The sequence below is a fragment of the Carlito syrichta genome, unplaced genomic scaffold (assembly GCF_000164805.1).
Source record: "Carlito syrichta isolate Samal-C Ts95f unplaced genomic scaffold, Tarsius_syrichta-2.0.1 Scaffold266846, whole genome shotgun sequence".
In the NCBI taxonomy this organism is placed as follows: Eukaryota; Metazoa; Chordata; class Mammalia; order Primates; family Tarsiidae; genus Carlito; species Carlito syrichta.
Window position 1 is genome coordinate 1 of NW_007210942.1, and position 19,481 is coordinate 19,481.

The 19,481-nt window shown below is 42.4% G+C and overlaps 1 pseudogene; it reads left to right on the forward strand.

Moving 5' to 3' along the window:
• The first annotated feature begins 4,373 nt into the window (after window positions 1-4,373).
• On the forward strand, window positions 4,374-5,279 carry LOC103254045 (annotated as a pseudogene).
• The last annotated feature ends 14,202 nt before the right edge of the window (window positions 5,280-19,481 follow it).

Below are 19,481 nucleotides of genomic sequence, written 5' to 3' on the forward strand. Positions count from 1 at the left end.
TTACTCAAGGGAACCCTGCTGATTGCTTGTTTCACCTCACATCTTCCTTCTCTCTTTCCCAGCAGAATTCCTACTGGGTGTAGGTACCCCTCCTCCACATAGCCACCCCCAGGCTCTGTATGTTGATCAGGCCCAGTTCATCAGTGAATAGCATTGCTCTGGTGACTGTTCTTGGTCATTGAGGCCATGAAACAAGTTGATGTAATTAGACTGAAAGAACAAGAACAAGTCCAAGGCAGAGGAGAGAAGCAGAGAGAACTCAGGGAGGAAAAAAAAAGTTCAACATCACTAAGCAGGGAAATTGCAAATCAAAACCACAATGATATACCACCTCACTCCAGTTAGAATGGCTACAAAGAACAAGTGTTGGTGAGAATGTGGAGAAAAGGAAACACTTGCACATTGTTAGTGGAAATGCAAATTAGTATAAACTCTGGAAAACAGTATGGAGATACTTCAAATAGTAAAAATAGAGCTACTGTATGATCCAGAAACACTCCCCTGAAGGAAAAGGATATATTGAAGATAAACCTGGATGCCATATTTATATTGCAGCACTATTCATGATAGCCAAGATATGGAATCAAACTAGGTGTCCCTCAACAGACAAGTGGATGAAGTATGGTATATATACATAATGGATTACTACTCAGCCACAAAAAATAAAACACTGCCATTTACTATGACATGAATGGACCTGGAAGGCATTATGTTCTATGAAATAACCCAGACACAGAAAGACAAATACTGCATGGTCTCGTTCATATGTGGAATATTTAAAAAGATAAGTTGATAGCATAGAAGCAGAGAGTAGAACAGTGGGTACCAGAGACTGAGGATGAGAGAGAAGAAAGGTAAATGTGGAGAGGTTGGTCCAACAGTACAAAAATTTCAGTTAGGTAGGAGGGATAAGTTCTGGTGTTTCAGTGCACAGTAGAGTGGGGATGGTTAACAGGAAGGTATTGCATATTACAAAATAGCTAGAAAAGAGGCTTCTGAATGGTCTCACCACAAATGGTAAATGCAGCCAAGTGGCCCATACCTGTAATCCCAGCATTTTGGGAGGTAGAGGCGAGAGGATTGCATACACTCAGGGGTTCAAGACCAACCTGGGCAACTTAGTGAGACCTTGTCTCTACAAACTGAGGTGAGTGGATTGCCTGAGCCCGCGGGTTCAAGACCCGCCTGGGCGGCGTAGACCTCATCTCTACAATAAATCAAAAAATCAGCCGGGCGTGGTAGTGCGCGCCTATAATTCCGGCTACTCAGAAGGCTGAAGCAGAAGGATCGCCGGAGCCCAGCAGGTCGAGGCTGCGGTGGCCAGGAGCGGCCACTGCACTCCAGTCTGGGTGACAGTGTGAGACCCCAACTCAAAAAAAAAAAAAAAAAAAAAAATTAGCTGGATGTGGTGCTAATTCTAGCCACTTGGAAGGCTGAGGCAGAAGTATCGTCTGAGCCAAGCAGGTTGAGGCTGCAGTGGCCATAATCATGCCACTGCACTCCAGACTGGGCAACAGAGTGAGACTCTGACTCAAAAAAAGAAGAAAAATAAGGAAATGATAAATGTGTGAGGTGATAATTATGCTGCATACCTTGATTTGGTCATTATGCAACATATTTATATATCAAAGCATCAAATTGTACCCCATAAATATGCACAATTGCAATGTGGTATTTAAAAAACAAAAAGAAGCTGGGCTCAGTGGCTCAGCCTGTAATCCCGCGCCTTGGGAGGCTAAGGTGAGTGGATTGCCTGAGCCCGCGGGTTCGAGACCCGCCTGAGCAACTTGGCGAGACCTCATCTCTACAATAAATCAAAAAATTAGCCGGGTGTGATAGCGCGCCTGTGTTCCAGCTACTTGGAAGACTGAGGCGGAAGGATTGCTGCAGCCCAGCAGGTCGTGGCTGCGGCGGACGGGAGCGGCCACTGCACTCCAGTCTGGGCGACAGAGCGAGACTCCAACTCAAAAAACAAAAACAAAAACAAACCACAAAAAGAACCCAGGACAATAATGACATATGAGGGGGACCCAAAAAACCTCAGAATTTATTTATACAAAATTATGTATTTGTGTATTGTACATGTTTAAACTTCCGTCACCTTCAAGGTACTCTGATGCAATGCACCTATCGAGATTTTTTCCCCACTGCTTGAAACAGCTTTTGAACTCATCAGTTTTGATGCCATTTAGTTCTTTAGTTGTTTTTTGTTTCACTTCTTCCACATCTGCAAAATGTTTCCCTTCACAGACTTTTTTCATCTGGGTAAACAGAAAAAAAGGGCGGCAAGAGTGAGACTCCAACTCAAAAAAAAAAAGTTGCTGAGGGTGAGATCAGGTGAAAAGAAGGGATGGGGCATGCTGTTTTTGGTCAAAAAATGCTGAACTCAGTGTGGTGTCGGCAGGTGTGCTCATAGATTGCCCATCATGAAGTGGGCAAATGCATTGAAAGAATATCTGAAAGAAAATTCACTGAAACCAAACACAGCCTTTCACAACAGCGCTAGTTGATTCACTTATGCCAGTGGATTACTAAAACACTTACCTAGAGGGAGAAGCCTATATTTCAAGGGGCCTAACCTCCAAAAGGGTTTTTGGGTCCCCCTCATAATGCTGAGCCAGTACCTTCTCTGAACTTTCTGTTGTTTAGTTGTTTATGCAGTTGAATTCATAGTTTCCGAACTTAATTACAGTGGGCTTTTTTTCCTTTCTATACATTTCCATATTGTTTGTATTTCTTCTACATTTAGTGGTTATTCTTTCTGTAATTAGAAAAAAATCTGTTTCTATTTTGACAAGGTAATACCGGGTACTTAATGACACTGAAAATTATTTAAGATGTACTATTCAATTAAAAAGTAGGTTACAAAGTTTTTGAAGGAAATTATACCAATTTTATTTTTTTAAAGGGTATCCATAAATTCTGTGTACACCTACAAAAAAACTCTGAAGGAATATCTGCAAAAATAATTGTTGTGGTTTTTGAGTGATGAAATTATGGGTGATTTTTTTTTTCTTTTTGTTTGCCAGGTGTCTTGCCCTGTAATAACATAGAATGACTTGCACAAAGATTTAAAAGATAAATTAAAATTTTTTTTCTTTTATTTTTATTTTAAAGATGTGGGGTATAATTCAGAGTTACGTATACATATAAATTAAAATTTAAATAAAAATTCAAGCACTTTGATTTGGCCAAAAAATACTTTCAGTTTCGAGTTATGGTATTTTACAACCATTAAAATGAAGGAAAAGCAGTAACTAGAGGCACCTCATCTCCTGGGTTTAGCAGGACAGCTGGCCTTCTCACTACTCCAGCCTCTTCCAACTGGAACAGGAAGACTGTTTCCTTTCTTCTCTGGGGTGAAGCTTCCTGACACTGGTGGTTTTAGGAACTCAGCTGATATCAGTTTCCCCTGAGGAGTCCTACTTCAGCAAGGCAGCAAAGCCAGCCCCTGGTCATGTTATGACACCATATTGTTAAGTACCCACAAGCAAAACAAACATAGGTCTCCATGCCCTGCAAACAAACGCTCAATCCAAAATTGCAAAGGGAAATTTGTCATTAGCAGCTTCCATTCTCTACCTTAGTATTCCTCCCCATATTTTTGGTTTTTAAAAATTTGTTGTACATCTTTTTGGGTTACATGGTGATATATATTGATACCTACATACAATCTGTAATGATCAAATCGGGGTAATTGGAATATCTCTCACCTCACATATTTATCTTTTATTTGTGTTGAGAACATCACAGACCTTTTGACTATTTTGAAGTATACAATAAATTATTCACTTAATACAATTTGTTTTGTGTATGTAGACAGGGTCTCACTCTGTCACCCAGGCTGAAGTGCAGTGGCATGATCATAGCTCATTGCATCCCTGAACTCCTGGACTCAAGTGCTCCTCCAGCCTCAGTCTCCTGAGTAACTGGGACTAGAGGCATGCCACCATGCTTGACTAATTGTTTAATTTTTTTTGTAGAAATGAGATTTCAAACTCATGGCCTTAAGCAATTCTCCCATCTCAGCTTCTCAAAGAGTTGGGATTACAGGCATGAGTCATTGTGTCTAGCCTACAATACATTATTGTTAACTATAATTTTCCTACTGTACTATCAAATAGTAGAACTTATTCTACCTAACTATATTCTTTGTAACCCTTAAGCAATTTCTCTTCATCCTTTTCCCTTTGTTTCCTTGGTCTGATTTTTATCCTATACTTTGCTTTGTATATATTAGATTACTTAATTCGTATAGACCTCTAAAATGTTGGTATTATTAAAACTATTTTAGACAATGGGTTTCTGAGGTGTTCTGCTAGTCCACCAGATCTGAAACTTCTGGGCGTCTCTCTGGAGGGAATGTGGCCAAGATGTGAAATAGTGCATTTGAAAACTATGGCAGCTCCTCCCATGGTGGGGCCAGCGGCTACATACAGTTGGTGTGAGGAGGCATGTTGGGTCGCCCACCTCGTCTCAGGTGGAAAAGAAGTCGAGAGCCTGAGCCCAGCACTTTGTACTCTGTTCCATATCCCAGCTGCTTTCTGCTACTCTGGTTGATGAAGTGTTCAAAACTGGGAATGTTGAGATTTCACAGGTCACTACTGTGGGGATAATCAGACATGCAGAGGAGGCACCAACCAACATGATTTATAAAATAGATGACATAAATAGATGACATGACAACTGTACCCATAGATGTTCACCAGTGGGTTGACACAGACGACACCAGTGATGAAAACACCGTGGTTCCTCCAGAAACATATGTGAAAGTGACAGGTCACCTGAGATCCTTTTGGACCAAAAAGAGCCTGGTAGCCTTTAAGGTCATGTCCCTGGAGGATATGAGTGAGTTCCACACGTATGCTGGAAGTAGTCAATGAACACATGGTACTGAACAAGTCTAATAGCACCTTCAGTACTGTGTGTGCATTGACTCAAGGAGAGCACCTGTCAGCAACCTGGGAATGAGTGAAGCAGGGAGCTTTGGTGGCAGCAAACAACCTCACTGTGGTCCAGAACCAGGTACTGAATTTGATGAAGGCTTGCCCAAGACCCAAAGGATTAAACTTTCAGGATCTCATGAACCAGCTCAAATACATGACTGTCCCCTCCATCAAGCAAGCTGTGTTTTTTTCTGAGCAATGAGGGGCACATCTATTCTACTGTGGATGATGACCATTTTAAATCCACAGATGCAGAATAACTGGATCTAATTGGGTACCTGAGATATTTTCCATATGGACCTGGGCTTCACAATCTGATGTATCCAGCTGTGCAGATGTTTGACCAGGTGACCTCTAGGAAATAGATTTCATCTATAAAACGTCTCAATTGACATCTTTTTGACATTTAAAAAAGCTATTTTATAGAGAAGTCTTGGATCAGAGTTTCTCAGACTTGGCCTATTGATATTTAGGACTGGATAATTATTTGTTATAAAGCAGTCCTGTACTTTTTGGGATATTTAGCTCCATCCCTGGCCTCTATTCCTTAGACATCAGTAGCACCCCGCTTTCCCCACATTCAGTTATTACAATAAAAAATGTCCCTGACATTGCCAAATATTCCCTGGGGGGCAAAATTATCCCCAGTTGAAAGCCACTGTCTTAGAGATTAAGTAGCTTACCCAGGTGTCTTAGGAGAGAAGGAGACCAATTTTGAATCAGGTCTCAGTCAAAGCTTATCTTTTAACCATCATGTGCTGCCCTGTCTTTCCTGCCTTTGCCTCCTCCCTGCCTTCAGGTATATTGTACTCTTCCCCTGCCGTGGTTCCTACCCTGACCAACTTTCTTCCTCTCCCGATCTGACTTGGGCAATTCTGACCATTAATCAAGAGACAGAGTTGTCACCTAGAGCGGCCCCAGCCCCAAATCTTAAATTCTGTGATGTCAGCTTCTATCCTCCCCTGCACACCTCATGCCAGGCTCTGCCAGTCAGGACTGCATATGCTTATATGCTGTGACCTGCCTAGTGCCTAGGATCCAGAGGAGAGGCTCATATTATTGAATTTAATTAAGTTGAAGCCCACTATACTTTCTTCTCTATCTCTTTAAGCTATCTAATACCCCACCCAGGTTTTGTGATCCCAGCACTTGGGGAAGCTGAGGTGGGAGGATTGCTTGAGCCCAGGAGTCAAGACCAGCCTGAGCAAATAGCAATACCCCATCACCACAAAAAAAGAAAAAACAATTATATGGGTGTGGTGGTGTGCACCTGTAGTCTCTACTACTTGGAAGGCTGAGGTGGGAGGTTAGCCCAAGGTCAGGAGGTCAAGGCTACAGTGAGTTGTGATGGTGCCACTACATTCTAACCTGGGTGACAGAGTGAGACACAACTAAAAGAAAAAAAAGATATCTAGTATCTCAACTCTTCTTATTTCTCTCAATTATTCAGTGTTTAGTCACTCATCATATACTTAACCTATGCCACATAGTCCCTGTGTTAGCCAGGGCTCTCAAAAGAGACAGAACATACAGAATAGAGAGAGAGTGAGAGTGAGAGATGTATGGCAGGGATTTATTAGGGAAATTGGCTTGTGCAGTTATGGAGGTTGAGAAATCCCACAATAGACCATCTGCAAGCTGGAGTTGCTGAGATGCTGATGGCATGGCTCAGCCCAAGTCTGAAGGCCTCAGAACCAGGATAGTCGATGGTGTAACTCTCAGTTCCAGGCCAACGGCCTGAGAACCTGGAGGCCACTGGTGTTAAGTCCATCAGGCTGGAGAGTCTGAAGTAGTTGTCTAAGGACAGAAGAGGAAGAGTGTATCCAGCTCTAGCAGACAATTTGACATTTTGGCCTTTTTCTGCTTGTGTTCTCTAGGGCCTTCAGCAGAAAGGATGGTGTCGCTCATGTTGAGGGCGGATCTTCCCCACCTCATCCACTCAGACTCACATGTTGATTTCTCAGGAAACACCCTCATAGACACACCAAAATAATGTTTCATCGGGTTTCTAGGTATTCCTTCACCCAGGCAAGTATCCAGACACCTAAAATGAACCATCATGGTCCCCACTCTTGGAAAGCAAGTCAGATATGTAGTATGCAGATGGCTTCTTATACTTCGATGCCAGTAAGTGGCAGAAAATAAACAGGCAGTTACTGCAACTCTATGGGTCATATAGAATAATCTGGATAGGAAGAGGTTGATTTGTTTGTTCGCTAACTAGACTAGATTCCAATTGAATCACCTTCTCACAGGGTTCTTGACTTCCACAACTCTCTTGTCACCTTACACACACCTTGCCTTTTAAACCACCAAACTGAGACAAATGTGGCAAAACTTACTGCTGCATATGTGAGCTCCACTCTATTCCCAGCAACTCCTCCAAAACTGACCTCTCTCCTCAAATCGCCCACACCCTTGATTGGGAGGTGACCTTGCTTTCTGAAAAGGCCTGGTGAGAAACCTATCTTCCTTTCTCAGCTATGCACTTATCTGCATCTGCACCCACCCTTGAGTCCTTCCCACCTGCTTTGGAGGCCAAGATTTCCCTCTGACATCCTGTCTGAGACTTGCTCATGGATCACCTTCTCTCTCCCTCTGTATTGCCTTCTGGCATCTCCCTCCATATTGCCTTCTGGCATCTTTCCAATCATAAAACAAAATCTGTCCATAGGCTTGGCTTCCCTCAAGCTCCCATCTCATCTTTTCTTTCCTTTTCCATAGCTACATTCTTGAAAAGTGCCATGCTCAATAATTATATTTGCATTTCCTCACCTCACCAAAACAGACATGGGGCCACAGAGATGCCCAAACTGTCCTTGTTGGTGTCTAAACGAAGCTCTTCCTCTATGGTCCAATACAAAAGACATGGTTCCAGTCTTCTGCACTTAACCTCTCCATAGCATTTGTCAGAAAAGAAGTGGTATGGTTTCTCTACTTATTGGGATTCTCTCTCTTTTTTGTAATCACAGGCACTCTACATAACAAAAAAGCAACACACACATCTATAGAAAAGCAGGCAAGTCTGCCTGGTTTGCAGTTTTCCCCTATGAAGTATCTTCTGTGTTGTTTTCTCTATCCATATAAACACACCCATGGGGAGGGGTTTGCTTTCCTCCTCATCTCATTTCCTTTTTTCTTTCTTCCTTTTGTTATCTTCCTCTCACTTGATGTAAATTTTGTATTCATGTCCTTTCCTAGATCTTCCTGTTGGTTTTAGGCAGAGAAAACATACTGCCCACTCCTGATGGTTCAGCCCATTGAGAGAGTGAGCATCCTGGTCTTTCTCTGCCCTGTCACTGGCTTTCCCCAGGAAAGGCCAAGTGACCTGTCTGACTGATGAGATGACCCTACAATGCTCAGCCTACCTTCCCCCTTCCTCACATGGGGTGACCCTGCTCTTGTTGGAGAGAGGTCTGCTCCATTGCAACACTGCTGTGACAGGTGGCACATCGGATGCTTCTCACATCCCACTTGGCTCTCACACTAAACGATGTCTTTCATCCTAGCCTTATAGAGTCTTACACTATAATGGTGATATCTTCACTCCCTTCTGCCTTAGTCAGTTGGTCTCACATCTCAATTTGTTCAGAATTCAGGTTAGAAAGAAGTTGGGATAACATTTCTTCAAACATTCCCACATTTAGTGAGTCGTTTCTCCTTTTTTACCAGTTAGGGTAGGTACAGTAGCTATTATTTTACCTCACGTGCTTCATAGTATATTATTTGTCTTTTGACTTTGTTTATGGTTTCTCTCCCTTTGTATAAGTGTCTGTGTCTAATTTTTGTGTCTGTGTCTGTGTCAAATGTGTTGGCCTTTTCTTTTTTGGCATCTCCCACTCAAAATGTATATAAGTATTCTCAAAATTTTATTTTAGTGTTTTAATGCTTATGTTTTGATCATTAATACATCAGAAACTTATTTGCATATAGTTTGAAGTGGTGAGGTTAATTTTATATTTTATCAGATGGACAGCCAATTATGCCAACATCATTTATTATACAAACCAAACTTCCTACTAAATCTCTCTCTCTCTCTCTCTCTCTTTCTTTTTAATTGAAATGGGATCTTGCTATGTTGCTAAGGCTGGAGTGTAGTAGATATTCACAGGAGCAATCACAGCTCCCTGCAGCCTCTAACTCCTGGACTCAAGGGATCCTCCCACCTTAGCCTCCCAAGTAGCTGAGACTATAGGCCTGGCTACCATGTTCAGCTTAAAAATCTCTTTTTAATATCCAACAGGATTCTTATAATTGAGACATGTCAATCTCAGCTCGTTAACTTTCCTCTCTTTTTCTGCATGCTTTAATCAAAGTCTCCACCTCAGTGCTTGTCTCTTATATTTCCAGACATCACTTGACATCCTAGAATGTCTCAAATGACCATAGCTTGTAAAAACTTAAAGAGGTAAGTATTTATTATAAAAAATTAGAAAATGCAAATAAGCAAAAAGATAAAAATCAAAACATCCATTATCCCCACATTCAAAAGTAACCCTGTTGTACATATTATTCTAGACAGTGTTTCCTTTTCTTCTCACCGTTTTTCAAAGAGAGTGGCTATATATGCCTGTTATCTTTCTCTTGCCCTCCAAATCCACCCTCTAGCACTTTCCACTCTGCTATCTGTTCCAGGAGGCTCACGGGTGTGGACTACATCAAGAGCTCCCTTGCCCCTGGCTCCCCACTGATCTTGGCCCATGGGGCTCCATGTGCTCCATCAAGTGACTGCAGAGAGGAGGGGAATGAGGTAAGGGGATTTATTTCTGGACTCTTGTTACTTCCTAACCCTTCAGGTTGGCTGCGTTCTAAGAACACAGGTCAAAGTGCCCTTCAGGAGACTTGACTACGTGACCCTCTCCCTCTGGGTTCCTGCAATTGCCCTCTCCCTCATTCCTTTCTGCTTGAGGGAGAAACAGCTCCACTGTCATTCAGCATGGGGCAAAGCACGCTCCCACGTGGTTCTCCTGAACCCCATCATAAGTTTACATGCTGTCCCTTAATTAAATGCTCCTCAAATTATCCTATGGTACCGTAGGCACTTCAAGGAAGCAATGAAAGATGAGTCTTACAAGTAATGTAGAAATATATTCTTGCTGTAAGAAACTTGAACACAAAATCAATAAAGGTATCTGACCTCTAACCAGGCAAAGTGGGGACCAAAGGGAGGCCCAAACTTTACCTGTATGCTGGCCACTTGTATACCTAATCCTGAATTGTACTTCACATCTTTAAAATAAAAAATAAAAATGAAAAAAAGAGTTTACAAACCTTGTGTGTGGTTTTGTTTTAGGATATTCAACCTTTGCTTTTACTAGCTGTACTAAAAAATATTTTACTTATATATACCATCGCTGTGTGGAATCTTTTCATATTACCAAAGATATAAAGTTTTCAACTCAATGTATGTGTTTCTTTTCTATTGTTTTTCAATCACAAATAAATACAATTTGGTTTCGTGAAATTTTTAAAAAAAAACTTGAACAGTACTCGTAAAGTGAAAAAATATCTACCTTAATCTTCAATCTCCCAACTGTCATTCTTATCTCAGAGACAACAATTGTTTTCAATTTGGTGACTCTCTTCCCAGATCTTTATTTCTTAAGCTTACTCACAAAGATGGGTATATAGACAAATACAAGTGTTTATATATATGGATGTGATATATGTAAATATGTGTGTTTATATAAGTGGTATCATAGGATGTGAATTGTTCCATAACTTGCTTTTTACAATGTATGTCTTGAGCTGGGCACGGTGGTTCATACCTGCAATGCCAGCAGTTTGGGAAGCTGAGGTGGAAGGATTGCTTGAGACCGGTAGTTCAAGAATAGCCTGGCAAGATAGCAAGGCCCCATTTCTACAAAAAACTTAAAAATTAATCAGGCATTGTGGTGTGTATCTATAGTCCCAGCTACTCAGGGGACTAAGGCAAGAGGATCACCTGAAGCCAGGAGTTTGAGGCTGCAGAGATCTATGATCATGCCACTGCACTCCAGCCTGGGTGACGGAGAGAGACCTGTCTCTAAATAAATGCAATAATAAAATTTAAGTCTTGAGGATTTATTTTAACTTCAGAACAACACAGGCTTAATGAACTGTAAAAAGGCTACCTAGTATTCTGTAGTATGGAGATTCAACTATTATTTTACCACTCTCCTATTGCCTGATATTTAGGGTATTTCCAATTTTTTGGTGTCATAAACAACACAACTCTAAAAATCCTTGTACTTCCCTTTTACTCGGGCAATTATTTCTCTGAAACAGATGTTAAGAAATGAAAGCCTCATTTTAAGGATATTTTTGTTTCTTGTTTTGGTATATACTGTCAGAATGCCTCCCCTGCAGTCCTGACCTTTTCTTCTGTATGTTATAGGATGTCCTGGAAGACTAGAAACCAAGGCAATATTTTTAAGAAGGGACTTTTATTTAAAAGTGACAGGCAGGGCGATTAGTTTTACCCATGCCAGTTCTGGCATGTCTCCCTTTCTTTTCTCTCTCCTTTCTCTAATAAACTTTGTTTAAAAAAAAAAAAGTGATAGGCAGAGTTCTGCTTCTAAAACTTGAAACACTAACTTTGGAATTGTCTGTTTTATTGTAAAGTAGGTGTGAATCTCAGGTCACCGACTCAGATGGACAAGCTATATCGCCATATTCATAGCCATTTTATTTCTGTATCAAGTCCCCATCTGCCTGGCACCTGAAGTGACGTCTCAGTCAACTTAGGGGCTCTCAGTGAGTTCGAGAGTCGCTTAGTTAATGTGGCCCCTTTGCACTCCCAAGCATGGTTGCTTGGTCATGGTGGAAGACATAGAAGCGCTAGCAGGGAGTAGGGTGAGGATGGATTGGTTCTTTCCTCTCCGTGGCCACTACAGGGCACACATGTTCTCACATCTATTCCCTGTTGGATTGTGTGTGTCTTGGCTGTGTGGGCTCACCAGGTCTGGCTCTTTCTCGGCTACTGCTCACCTCTTGGGAATAGAGAAAACATTTGGCTATTCCTCCTTGACAGATTTGGGTATAGGGAACTGTATCAGGATCCTTCCAGTCCTACTGTGCAGCCATGCTTTGCAGCCATGCTGCTGTCCCCAAACTGGTGGGGGACCCTGGGAGCTTTGTCATACCCTGGGCTTTACATAAACACAGAGGGAAAAGAGCACTCCCCTCAGATTCCCCTCAAAGATCTATGATTTCTAGAACCCCAGGCCAAGTGTGGGGAATGTGTAGAAGACCCATGTGTGGGGTGAACGTACATCGGTGCCTGTCTGCCTGGGCCCGTCCTGGTTCTTGCCTGTGGACACGACACAACTATTAATAGCACTCCCTTTCACTTTCAGAAATGTTCCAGTTTAGACAGTAAACTCTACCATCACACCACCCACACAGAAACTAGTTTACCTGTTTCCTTTTAATTCTTCTCTTCCAACCTTGAGGCTCTGTATCTCATTACAGCTCGGAAAACCTGGTTTTTAAGCAGCACCTCATATTCTTTCTAATCTAGTGTTTATGGCATAAAATTAATGCTGTGACTCTTTCAAGGCCAGGCTTTTGATACTGCAAACCCCAGGTGTCTGAAACTCCAAAAGCTATTTCCTCTGCTTTTCTGATGTAATAGCCCTTTCTTGGGATGTGCAATGGACGCCTCACAGTCTACTCTGCCTTGTTAAAGGACCACAGGGTAGAAATAAATGACCACTAATGAAAAACACATTGCTTAGAATTCCAAAAACTGATCCTACCACATTCCGCTCTTGTAATACTCGCTCTTACAAGGAAAATTTACTTCTCATTGAGGTGTTTTCTGTTATCTGGTTCCCCAGGAAGTGGGACCTGGATCTGGGCCCTAAGCTGAGTGCTCTGGAGAGTTCATGGGAAAGGCCTGGATGGGTTGCTGACCTGGGACATCTGGGATGACTCTGGCTAATGGCAGACCAGATGCTCCCACTGATTGCTAGTACCCCCAAAGGTCCAGGAGTTAGACATAACGTGGGGAAGGGCAGACTCTGAATTGAGTGAGATTACTTTGAATTAATTAAAGTGAAGTTTCGGCTATCCATTGGAATGGGCACACAAAATAGAAACTAAATAAAGTTATGGAAAAATAAAGCAAGTTCCACTCTTTGCATATGTGAGTTGTGGCCTCAGCCTCACCCTTCCTACATGCAGGGACCCCTGTGGGATTTATATTATTAATAATAAGGATGGCAGCAATGATGATGACTAATGTATACTGCTTGCTTGTTATGTGCCAGGCTCTGTTCTGAGGTCTTTATATGTTGCTCTATTGTAGCTGCTGTTATGTGTCCCACTTTACAGAAGAAAACTGAGTCACAGAGAGATGAAATTATCCGATTATATCCTGGCCCCACAGACTGAAGACAAGCCCTAGGATGGAATTTGCAGTAGAGGTGAGAACATGAGAACACTGGTGTGTAGAGGTGAGGCAAACGTCCCAGAAATCCTCAATGACTTAGAAATATTAGTGGGTCGTGTTGAGACCGCATTAGGAAAAAAAAAACCCCTATGGTTTCTGGAAGTATGCAGGATAGCCAGCAAAAGGAAGAAATTTAGGGGCAAGGAACAGAGAATTTAAAAGCTCTTCTGTGAATTTCTAAGTAAACAAAACTTTGTCCTAGAAGGGGAACATCTTTTTACCTTACTGCTCCACATCCGCCGCCCCGTTCCTGGCCCTCCCAGGCAGAGGGACCCCAGACCTTCACCTGCAGAGGTTTCCTGGAGCCTTTGCAGAGCTGCTGTGTTGCATCCCAGTTCCCATAGCCAAAGGGAAAAAACACTCCCATCCCAAACTAGATGAGGTCTTTGTTTTGCTTTGCTTGGGAGATAACCTCTAAGAGCTTCCGGGAGAGCATATGCCTTCTGTGCTTCTGTTTTTGTCAGTGGGAAGCGGAGCATTTGGCCTGGGCTCGGAAGCTAAGGTGGGTGCCAGAACTTGTGCAAACAGCAAGAGCCTAGGCTCAGTCCAGCCTGCTCCCTTTCCCTGTTCTGCCAGACAACCAAGGCCCAGAAGGAGAGGGGGAGGAGGAGAGGGCAGGCTGGGCTCGCAGGTGGGGATCAACCTGTATCCCATGCTCCTTGTAAGGGGACGCAGCCACTCGAGCTGCACATTCCAAGCTCGCTAATCACAACCCCCAGGTAGGTGAGGCGAACCGAGGGAGGGAGATGCGGTGGGAGGCGCCGGCTTTGAGGGCTTCCTTTCCACCGGCTTGGGAGCCGTGGAAGAGAGGCGGCCCAAAAGGCCTGGGACAGTCTCAGGGTCCTGTGCGCTCCGGGAGGCCCAGGCCGCGGTCCAGCGTGTCCCCCTGGGACTGGGAGCCGCGTGGACGCAACACAGAAAGCCGGAGGACGCAAGAGGGCGCTGTGACCCAGCCAGCGACCGACTCGGAGCATGCGCGCCTCAGAGTAGGCCCGTGAGCACCCAGGCGGCGCCGCGACCATGCTTCTCTTCCCACGGGTGTGGCCAGCCCCACCCCCCATTCCCAGAGTGTAGAGGCAGCCCCACGGATGGGAAGTGGGAAATCCTGAACTGTTGAGAGAAATCCTAAGATTGAAGGAGGCCGACTTGAATTGGTAAAGATTTAATTTTCACCACCTAAGGGGTGGTGGTGTCAGTCTGAGACAAAAATCACTGTTATAAAAATAATTAAGGGTTGGGCATGGTGGTGGCGCCTGGGGTCCCAGCTACTCGGGAGGCTGAGGCGGGAGGGTTGCTTGAGTATAGGAGGTCAAGTCTGCAGAGAGCCTTGATTGCGCCGCTGCACTTCCTGCCTGGGTGGCAGAGCAAGACCCCATCTCCACAGAAAATACAAATAAGTAAATAAAACTACACTTCCTGTATATCTGAGTTTAAAACCTGAGTCATTTGTACCCCACTCTGTTTGGAGAGATTTGCTAGAATAGGCCTTATTGTACTCAAAAAGTAGCACCCGTGATGCTTGAAGAAACTGGGAAGTCACCATGAGTGGAAGGCAGATGACAGTGTTCTGGTAGAGCATTGATTTGTGGTGTGAGAGTTGGGACCCCTCCGGTTCTGTGTAATGAGGACAATGCCAGTTTCTGTGGAAAACGGTTTCCTCCTGTGTTTTGATTGTTGCAAGCAAACAGAAAAATGGAGGTGTGTGCTTTTGAGAAAGATTCTGGGAAACATGCACAGAGGCACAGAGGGGTCAGCGATGGTGAGAGGGTGGGCTTGGCCTGTCTCTGGTGCCATGTGGTATGTGTTAAAGGGCTGTTGGTGGAGACACTGGTGATTCTGTGCCAGGCAGCACAGCCTCCCTGCTGGTGCAAGCGTGCAGCACCATGGCAGTTGGTGTCAAATGGGAGTAAGGAGTTGGTGCATCCCACACACGGGCAGGTTTGGTGGCTTGGCAGGTATCAACCCAACCAGGGAGGATTTAGCAAGGGAGTTTTGTTACTTGTAACAAGCAAGGAGAACACTGGGGATAGTTCCCAAAGCAGTGCCTAGCTGAGGGCAGGGTCAAGTTTTATAAGCATAGGGTAATGAGGCAAGATCTGTCTGAATCCTGCCATGGGTGATGCCAGGGCTCCATCTGGTGGGATCCTGGATCCTGCCATGCACTGTCAGTCTCTTAATTCAATCCCCACTCCTCGGTCCAAGAACTTAGCTTCTGCCCGTGGTTGCGCACTTGTACATGCTCAGGTCACCTGAACTTCATCCTGAGTGCCCATGGCAACTGAAAGACAACTCACAACCGCATCACAGGAAAGTTGAACCAGATTGGTCTGATGCAGTTACCCTGGAAAGAAAGAACCTGGCAGCAGGAAGGCTGGGCTGTGCATGGGAGTACAGAAGGTAATGCTTGAAGGACTTGATATAGATGGAAGGCATTGAGAACTGCAAGTATGGGTTATATGAAGACCATGAAGAGCTTCATCATAATCAGGTGCAAGAGTATCACATTTCTTTACTTTTCTGAGAAAAAGCAATCTGGCACAATGTTCATTGGCTGAGCTAACAGAATATCTCAGTCAGTCATTATTTAAAATTAACTTATATATGACACATAATAATTACATATATTTATGGGAAACAATGCAATGTTAGATGCTTACATACATTGTATAATTATCAAATCAGGGTAATTACCATATGCATCACTTTAAACACTTATCATTTCCTTGTGGCAACCACTTTCAAAATCTCTTCTAGCTATTCTGAAATATACAGTACATTGTAATTTGCTATAGTCACTCCATTGTGTAATAGAACACCAAAAATTATTCTCCATGTCTGACTATAGCTCTGTGCTCAGTGACCAACCTCTCTTGGTGTCCTGCCTTTCCATCCCCTCCCCAGCCTCTGGAAGCCACTATTCTACTCTATACTTCTACAAAATCTGCTTCTTAAGATTCCACATCTGAGTCAGATTATGTGGTGTTTATCTGTCTGCATCTGACTTATTTCACATAGCATAATGTCCTCCAGATTTATCCATGTTGTCACAAATGACAAGATTTCATTCTTTTTATGGCTGAATAGTTTCATATTCATTCACACAATATTCCATTGTGTGTGTTGTGTGTGTGTATGTGTATATATATATGTATATATGGTGCATATATGTATACATATATACTGTGTATATATGTATACATAAACCTGGTGAATATATGTATATATACGCTATATATACATATATCATCTCTCTCTTTTTTTTTTTTTTTTTACTTGGAGTCTCACTCTGTTGCCCAGGCTGGAGTGAAGTGGCATGCTCACAGCCACTGCAACCTCGCCCTGCTGGGCTCAAGCAATCCTTCTGCCTCAGCTTTCCAAGTAACTGGAGTCATAGGCGCATGCCATCATGCTCAGCTAATTTCTTGATTTATTATAGAAATGAGGTCTCGCCAAGTTGCCCAGCCTGGTCTCAAACCCCTGGGCTCAGTCTCCTTTCCTCCGCCTCACAGAGTGCTGGGGTTACAGGCTTGAGCCACCATGCCCAGCTTACACTACATTTTTTTCTTTATCCATTCATCACTAGATAGGTTACAACCAAAAAGACAAAAACACAACAAATGCTGGCATCGATGTGGAGAAAGGGGAATTCTTATACCTTTTTGGAGGAATAAACGTTAGTACAGTCATTATGGAAAACAGTATGGGGGGTTCCTCAAAAAAATGAAAAGTAGAACTAGCATATGATCCAACAACCCCATTACTGGTTATGTATCCAAAGGAATTGAAATCAGTATGTCGAAGAAACATCTGCACTCCCATGTTGCAGCATTGTTCACAATAGCCACGATATGGAATCAACCAGTCATTTTTGGAAGGCCATCTCAGGAGAAGACATTTCTTCTCTGGGTCTCAAAATCTTCCAAACAGAATCTTGGGTAATGGAGGCAAATGGTTTGGAGTAAGTCAGTAAGTATAATTTTGAGAAGACTTCCTTCTCCACCATGAAGTTCACCACTAGGATTTCTGGCCAAGTTGATCCTGGCTCAAGAAGAAACAGCAACCCTGTTCAGAAAGCATGCTGCATTCCTGCAAAGTGTCTCTCCAGCTGGCACAGAAGTTGGCTGCCAATTGACCACTCCTCTGCTCTCTGGAGCCACCTGCTTCTGGAGATGGGATACGGTGACAGGAGCAGGGAACCCCATGGGCATTAGCACACTGGCTTACTTATTCTCAGTAAAATGGGTTTCTTGGTCAGAAGTAATATTGTGGAGACCATGACAGAATATAACCATCTAGCAAGACCATAAACAGAGTGCTGGCAGCAGTGTGACAACCACCAAGGAAACCCAATTCAGATCCAGAAAAATGCCTTTCCAACAGGAACAAACTGCTGCCCTTTCCCTGATGGAAGAGGGCCAATGCAATCAACCTGCCACCTGGTAGCTGGCACCTTCCCCAGTTTTCTCATTCCACTCAGTGGCATGGTCAGTTACTCGTCAGGTCAGTTGAACAGGCCAAGATCCTAGGAGTTCTCTGTCATTTGTCCTTTTCCCTTACACTCAACATTCAATTTATCAGCGAGTCCTATTACTGCTACTTTTAAAACAAAACCAAAATCTGATCTCTTCTCAACCACCTCCACCTTAATGATCCTAATCCAAGCCATTATTATCTCACCTGGAGCACTACAGTAGCCTCCTAGCTGGCCAGTCTGCCTCTACTGTTTCGTGTCTACACACTACAACCAGAATGTTTTTTTTAATTGTGATAAAACACATATAACACATAATGTATCATCACGAATATTTTTAAGTGTGCAGTTCAGTAGTACATCACACTTGTACAATTTCCAAAACTCTTCTACGTTGCAAAACCGAAACTTTTTACCCCTTAAACACTAACTCCCCATTCCTCCTTCTCCAGACCCTGGCAACTGTCATTCTACCTTCTGTCTCTGTAAATTTGATTCATATAAATGGAATCATACTTGTATGTATTTGTCTTTTTGTGACTTGTCTATTTCACTAAGCATAATGTTCCCCAAGGTTTATTAATGTTGTATCATGTGCCAGAATTTTATTTCTTTCTAAGGCTGAATAATATTCCATTGTATATATGCACCACATTTTGTTTATTCAGAGTGAATTTTAAGGACATATTTTAGGCTCAATTTATTCAACAAATAAATGATGTGAGAAAGTAGCAAATCAACCAACTATAATAAGTAGACTTTTTTTGTATAGTGATTTAACAAACCACCTGTAAAAAAGACATTTTTGAAATAATGGAGAAATTTTAACCAGAAATGGGATTTATTAATATTAAGAAAGGACTTTTAAAAATTGGAATTTTTTGTTTTTTGTAATAAGGGCATTGGGAATAGGTTTTTGAAAACTGATCCTCTAGAGAGACCTACTGAAGTAGCAGAGAATAATATGCTATACTACCTGAAATATTATTTAAGTACTCTAGGAAAAATGTGTGTGTGGGGGGGAAAAAGTGGAATAAGACAGGCAAAATGTTAATCCTTGTTGAAAATGACCATTACAAATTCTTAAATGACCATTACAAATTCTTGTATACCAGACCTATACCTTTTCTTTTTAAATTTTATTTATTTATTTACTGACTGTAAAGCTTGGGGTACAATCCAGGATTAGGTATACAGATGGTCATAATACAGGCAAGATTTGGTTTATTCATGTCTTTTGTCCACTTTTTTAATGGGGTTTTTTTTGCTTGTTTTTTTTTTTTTTCATTTCAGCATGTTTGAGTTCCTCATAGATCCTGGGTTTTAGACCTTTGTATACCAGATCTATTCTACTACTCTTCTAAAAACTCTCCAATAGCTTTTCATTTCTCACAGAGTAAAATGCAATCATATGATGTTATATATATTGGTATTGTAGTATAGTAGCATAATACTCCCTCATAGAATTGTGAAGATTATATGAATTAAATAACATAGATAAGGCACAGGGAGGAGGACCTGGCCTATCTTAATATAACTGTTTGCTATTAGTATTAATGTAACACACCAGCAACCAAAAGATGAATTTGCTACGCTTAAATTAAAAAAAAACCATAATTTTTTAAATCTT